Genomic DNA, 6,877 nt, shown 5'->3' with positions numbered 1-6,877 from the left:
CAGGGGTGCTTTTGAGGACTGAATGATCTGGAAGCCGAGGAATGGCTTTGTGCTGGGCCACGGTGCTCAGATGTCATTGTTCTGTTGGGCGGGGCCAGTGGGAAAGACCATATCTCACTGAGGGTGGGTGGTCTCTTCTTGGGGGAGAAGATATTCCTTCATTAGGCAACTGAGACAAGCGGGTTTATTGTCAACAATATATATAGCAGGGCTGTGTTTTCTGGTCCACTCTGATAACCTGTGTCTTTTAACTAGTGCCTTCACACTAGCGACATTCAAAGTGATTATTGATAATAACTGGATTAATATTTATCTTATGTATTACTGTGTCCTATTTGTTTCCCTTGCTCTTGGTTCCTATTTTTGTCCTCTTACCTATGTCTTTTCATTCCTATTTTAAATAATCCTTTGCATCTGCAAGGTCCCAAATATATGCAGAAAAATGTGTATTGCATGTTTATAGTGATAATAAGACAACGGGGACTCTAAAAAGGAAAAATTAAAACTAATATTTTATGTGACTACATCACAAAAAATAATCTCTAAATCACTGGCATATTAAACATTAAGCTGATGTCAAGAAAAGTATTAACTTTATTTTATGTGAAAAATTTTATAACATCTTTTCTCATAAAATACTTTATTCTCCCTTTAATTACCTGTAACTTTTAAAAATAACCTTTGAAAAGTATCTTGAGAGAGGGCAACACAGATACAGAAAGCTTGATCTATTCACATGATAGTCTATTTCCATTACAGTATGAACACGTCACCAACTGACATGAAGGAAAAAATATAAAAAGAAAAAGATAGTATGAGAGGGGAGAGATGATTTCTGGTTTGAGATTTTTGTTGTTGTTTTTCACTAATTAGTATATCATTGTGGGTAATATAGCAAATATTTATGTCCTCCATGATGTTATTTTTAGTTACTTATTTCTTATTTTTTTAAAAATTAAAGGCATTGGGGTAACATTGGTTAATAACATTATATAAGTTTCAGGTATACAGTTTAATAATGCATTACCTGTACGCTGCAAACACATGGGCACAGTCAATGGGGTGGGGGTTGCCATAGAGGAAAGGGCATTTCGGGAGGATGAAGAGGGTAAAAGGTCTCAAATATATAGTGAGAGAAATAGACTAGACTTTGCATGTTAAGCTCCTTAAAATGTTTTTGAAATTCTACATTTTAGAAATGTTTGTGAGTAGTTAAGTTATGGAAACCTGCAGATGGCCAACCACTTCTAGCAGATCACAAAAACTGATGAAAATCCACTTGGGACAAATAACCGTGACTGCCAATGCTGTAACATTCTGTGCCCTGCGTTTTTCAACAGCAGAGATTCACACTAAACCTCTGGCGCAGTATCACAGTGTGGGGATGTGCTTCTGTAATCTGCCAAGTGAATGAAAAGACCGGGGCTACAGCGTTTTATATACTCGTTTTAAGTTTTGTCCCTGTTCCAGGAGATGAAGCTGATGAAGATGACATCATTCCTTGTATGTAAGTTTTTGTGTGAGTATTTTGCTGTGGATTCAAGTCATGTACGTTTTATTTTCTTGGAATAAATATACCCTGACTGATTGTCTTGATTTGTAGAATCATTACTGATTGTTATTGATTTTTTAAAAATAGCTACCATCTCATTAGCTAGTCTTAGAGACCCAGTATGAATTTCAGCGAACTGATACTGTATGAGGACACGTGTTCGCCAGATGTCCATTTTTGTGGTTCATTTTTAAGCACCCACTCCACTTTCAGGTTTTATTTCCCCATTGTTGGTCAGCAAGTAAGTAGGGGATTCAAACTAATATTACCAATACACAAGGGAAAACGTAAGTAAGAAAATGTGTAAAAAATTAAAAAGCTAAAAATTTCATGATGCAATTCAAAGCTAAGTAAAAATGATTTTTTTAATAATATGCTCACATGAGCGATGTGTTGGAGCTCCCCAAGAGAGGTGTCTGCTCTAACCCAAGTACTGGCCTCAGTACTTCATGATGACATCACATGGTGCTGTGAAAAGAAGTGAAATTGGCACTGCCCCTCTCCCCTTCTCCTTCTGGTCTGGGCCTGGGGGTAGAGGATGATTAAACATAGGGCCCCTGCTATTCTCGATCAAACATTCATTCCTTGTCTCGAGAGTGTGCTCAATCCTGGGAGATTAGTAGGGGAAGAACCTGTTATTGAACTGTTTCTCATAGGGAATCCCAATCATCCCTCCTCGGTGGAGCCCCATCTGCCTTCGCCTTCAGTTCTTCAGCTTTTTGTGTAGTTCCGGAGACCAGCACGTGTGTGTTTTTAGGAAGGCAGGTAGCTGTCAGCTTCCTCTGTTCAGCTAAATCCTTTATCACTCATCTGCCTTTTGGTCCTGTTTCTAAAATTGTTTTGACCTTTCTGTTCCTCTTCTACGACTCTCTCTATCCCTGTGAGATTATGATTTTCACCTTTTTTTTATCTCTTTACTGTCACCTTGCTTAGATTCCTGAAGACAGCATGACGAAATGCACGTGTGCAATCTGCCACTCGAAACAGGCGGCCCTGAGACTGTTTGGAATGAGGAGGAAGTAAGTCTCCATTCTTCACCTTGTCCTCTACAACCTTCCCCCTTCATCTCTGCCTCACTTAGGCCTAGAAAGGCACCTACAAAGTTCTCGACCAGCCGCCTGTTCACTTCCACCAAGGCGTTACTTGATATCAGCTGCAAGAATTAGCCTATGGAGGAACATGGCATATTCACTTTTTATAGTCCAGAAGAAATGCATTCCTGTTTTCATCAAGAAGAACAATACAGAAGGATACAAGGGAAGCCACAGGATTTCTTTTAATGGGAGTCTAAAACACCAAAAAACTTTGACTGCCGAAGAATAAATAAGTCTTGACTGGAAGTTCAGACTGGGTCCATTGCTCAGGGGTAGAAGATTGTCTGCCATCTAATCTCATTAACCTGGGCCAACTCAGAGAAACCGCTCCTCTCTGAGGTTCAAGCAGCTGGTATTATATGAATCAAAAGTTTCTTATTGTACATAAACAACTAAATGAATCAAAAAAAGGAGAACATATTTTTTCCCCAAAAATTGCATTTTTACACCAAGGCTACATTTTCATTGGTTAGCCTAGATGACATTGCTAAGTACTGTCTATACTTTAAAAGGCTAGTAGGAAAAAAATCCATTTTTTCCAAAAAGTTCTAAGTATCAGTTTCAATTTATGAAAAAAAATACATTTTTAAAAGCATTTCAGTTGGGGGCATAGAGATGGCTTAAGAAAATAACCTGATAGTCAATTGTGTGAGATCTGTGAAGAAAATCATAACGCAACTTGAATTACTATTTGTCCATAAGCCTTAAAGCCTTGAAAGCTGGGGAGACCCCAGAATAACATAGGAAACAAATTCTGGAATGTTTACAAACTGTTGAAAAAATAAATTCGTGAGTATATTATTTCTTCATAAAGTAGACCAAAAAAATAAAACAAAACTTTCAAATCCCAAGGAAAACATAAACAGTAATTAAAAATCTATTATTAAACAGTGAGAGCAGCAAAATTTATTTTTTTATGGCTCTTTGGGAACAAAGGGAGTATTCTTAAAGCTATATACTTAGCAATATTTACTATAAACCAGCTCCATGTACTGAACATTCCCAAAATGAAAATTTTAGAAATTTTATTTGATGTTAAATCTTTAATCGAGAAGCTGACACCGTAATATTCTTAAGTCTCACTTGGAAAATCACATTGCTGAGGCTGCCATGTTGTTTTACCTTAAAGAAAGAAGCTGTCTGGGTTAGATTATTTTCCTGGTTTCCTGCAGAGTTAAATAAACAGTTTGCATATTAAATACTATCATTTAATGACTGTAGGTTGCTGAGGTGCTGAGCTGAAGGTAATGAGGCACAGAACAAACATTCTGATTTAACTGAAGAATTGCCCACATTATTTGAGAGTTTAATCCTATCACAAATATTTCCTAATCTGCCTCCAGGAATAAACTGAAATCAGGCCCGAAGTCTGTGCGAGTTTAGAGAAGAGCTGGGACGTTTGGCCTATGCCTCTCAGGAAACGCTTATGAATGTGTGTGGTTCACAATCCGGTTGAGAAGGCAGAACCAGAGTCTCTGTCTTTCCCACTATTCAGCGGTGAGAGGGAGGGACAAGTGGGCCTAAAACCCCTAAATGAATGTTCACGAAACTTCTCTCACCTGGTTGTACTCTCTCTTCACGTATGGAATCATGCACAGCTGTGCACCCCTAGCTGTTTTTCATTACAGTTCTTCGAAAAGAGAAGGGTACCATGTGTACTCTTCTCCATATGTAACCGAGTGCATACAGTTCTGGCTCTTTTACTCTCAGCTCAGCACTCTTAGCTGTATTTGTTGGCTTCTTTCTGTAAAGAAGATCACCATTTCACTCTGATAATAATGCACTAACTCTGATTCAGACTATTCAAGACAGCGGCACATTTTATAGGTAATAATAGATCTGCTTTCCAGTAGGATAGGACTTAGCTTCTGAAATGCAGGGAAGTTTGCAGACTTGAGCTCTTAGCTCAACATGGAAGACACTGTTAACGCTTTCTGTCAAGATCCTGCTCTTCTACCCTTTCTTTAGTGGATTTTTTTAATAACTCAGCGTTTGTTTGACCATTGTGAACATCTCAGTATCAGCTTGGACAGTGGGTGACTTCCCTGTGCCAGACCTCTCTCGTTTCTAGGGGACAAGTTCTGTGACGCCCGTCTCCCACAGGGAAGTGTCAGATCTCATCATGCCAGCCAGTTGTGTGTGTCTCGTCCCAACTTCGCATGCATCACAGGCAAGCCAAGGGCATGAATCAGCCATTGGAATTGACCATAGCTACACATGAGGGCTTTCCTTGCTCTCCTCTCCCCGAGCAAGTTGTTAGACCTGTGCCAGCATTCCAGTGTCCCCAAGTTATCTATATGTTCATATACATTTGGATCTACTTTAACATTATGTTTTAGCACAACTAGGGAAAAGGAAAATTTGAAAATGTCAGAGCAGCTCCTGTGGTCCTGAGAAAAGATCAGATTCTCTTCAATAGTACCCGGTCCCTCACTCACCATGTTTAACGGCAATGCTGATTCACAGAATCAAGAATCTGGAAGTTAAGCTGTTTCGTGTCTCCCAAACATTCTAGCTTACACTCTTTTTATTCCAATGCGTTTTCTGAAAGATCTCCTTAGACATCTGTTGTGTCATGTGTTCCCTTCTGAGTGGTTTGTTACCATGATGGAAAATTTATAATTATTAAATATTCAGACATAATACAAGACACAAGAGATATTATTACATATCTCCGTATAACACAACATAACATGTATCCACAGCCCAACTTAAAGAAAATTAGTTATAGCTTCCTGTCTTTTATGTCTCTTCATTTTCTGCAGAAGTAATTATTATTCTCTATGTAATACTTAATATGTATAATTTCTATATATTTCTTGATACATTTCTGCATAATATATGTCATTTTATTATTGCTTTAAATAATTAAATAAAAAGTATCATGGCATTCTTTTAAACTTATTTTCTTTCTCGATATTATATTTGTAAGAGTTATCTAAGTGGATACAAGTAGCTCATATTTAGTTATTTTTATTGCTATATAATGTTCAATTTAAGGATATACAATATGTCACAATTTATTCATTCTTCTGTTGCCAACACATTTTTGCTGTTTGGACTTTTTCTTTGTTTTTATAAAAACCGCTGCTCTAAACATTTTTGTAGATGTCTCCTTATGTACACATCTGAGAGTTCCTCTAAAATATGTAACTAGGAGTGGAATTACTGGAGAGTAAAAGCTGTGCCTCTACAATTTTCCTAAATGTTGCCAAATTGCTCTCCAAAGTGATTATAATATTTCACATTCCATCCAGCAGAGTACAAGCATTCTGGTTTCTGCATAATCTTTCCTAAATGTGCCACTGTTATATTTAAATGTTGGCTGGTATCATGGATGTGAAATTAACAAAGCAGTTTTAAGTAAAAACATAGATCAATATATTAGTAAGCACAAAGTAGCAAGAGAGGCCTGGACTGGAAAAACCCAATGTACCTCGACAAGGGAATGGATGAATAGACAACGGTATACTCATGCAACAGAATACCACTTGGCAATAAAAAGGGGCAAAATACTGTTCTGTGAAAAATATAAACAAATCATAAAAATGGGGATAGCAATCATCATGCTGGTCAGCTCTATTAATTGTAGAGAACCACCTGAGAAGGGTGCAAGGAAACTTTCTGGACAAGTGGAAATTATCTACATAGCTTGAACTTCGGGTGTTGGTCACACAGGTGTATATATTTGTCAAAATACATTGAATTGTACCCTTAAAATAGAATATAAATTACACATCATTTTTTTTAAAAAAAGGATATTAGAAGAAAATAAAAATGTAGATATCAAAAAAAATTGAGTATGAATTTCATAGCCTTTTTCCCACCTCTACATTATGAAAAAGAGTACTCAATTGCTTGCACAGCTCCCAAGGTTGCCTTTTTATTTTATTATTGACTTAAAAATATAGCCCTGGCAGGTGTGGCTCACCGCATTGCATGCCGGCCAGCTAACCAAAGGGTCGCTGGTTTGATTCTCAGACAGGGCACATGCCTGCATTGGGAGACAGAGGCAACCACATATTGATGGCTCTCTCCCTCTCTTTCTCTTTCATTTCCCTGTCTCTAAAAAAGTAAATAAAACAAATTTAAAATATATGTACATTGATCCTAACAATGGAAGCAAGTACAAAAATTTAGGGAGAAAGAATTAAGGGGAGCCAGGCGTAGAGAGAAGCCAATTAGGAACAACTAGCTTGCAATGTGTGAGATATTGAGAGTCTCTGATAAA

The sequence above is a fragment of the Phyllostomus discolor genome, chromosome 2 (assembly GCF_004126475.2).
Source record: "Phyllostomus discolor isolate MPI-MPIP mPhyDis1 chromosome 2, mPhyDis1.pri.v3, whole genome shotgun sequence".
Classification (NCBI taxonomy): domain Eukaryota; kingdom Metazoa; phylum Chordata; class Mammalia; order Chiroptera; family Phyllostomidae; genus Phyllostomus; species Phyllostomus discolor.
This window is presented reverse-complemented; position numbering follows the sequence as displayed.